A 687-nucleotide genomic window follows, 5' to 3' on the forward strand; every position below is an offset into this window, starting at 1 on the left:
TGACTGTGGCTTAGGCTTGCTCCCTGAGCCTAAGCTGGCAGTCAGACATCCCCCAAGGGGTCCTGGACTGCAAGAGGGCACAGGTCCAGCTGAGGGACCCCCGTCCCCCCAGTGCACAAATGTGCATCAGCCTTCTAGTATAATAAATGACAATATAAAAATAAACTGTTTTGTATATTCAAAACTGTAAATCTACTTTTGCTCACCCCCTATGTATATGCCTGTCTATACTAAGAAAAATTCCTGGTAAGATACATAAGAAACTAGTGATAGTAAGTACCTCTGGGGCAAGAAAGATGTGGAATTGAAGGACAGAGAAAGAGACATTTACATTTTACTATTACATGTTGGTACAATTTTAAAAGTCTTTTAGTGTGAGCACACATTAACTTTATAATATTTAAAATCTAAACAAAAATTAAAAACAATCAAAATGAAAGAACAATTCTATCAACAGTTTTCAATCATGGTTGAAGATATTTTTATTGAATAAGAATTCATGCAGGGTGAATAAGAAAGCAAATATTTTATAAAAACAATTCTGTAGTTTTTTTTTTATATATAATATATACTTTTATTATTCACCCGTTAACTCCATAATATGCCAATCACGAGCTAGTTTTCAGCAGTTACATTCCCTTGATCATGGCTGCATAAGGATGTGAATAACTGGAAAACAGGGAGACC

Source organism: Myotis davidii, unplaced genomic scaffold (assembly GCF_000327345.1).
Source record: "Myotis davidii unplaced genomic scaffold, ASM32734v1 scaffold197, whole genome shotgun sequence".
NCBI lineage: Eukaryota > Metazoa > Chordata > Mammalia > Chiroptera > Vespertilionidae > Myotis > Myotis davidii.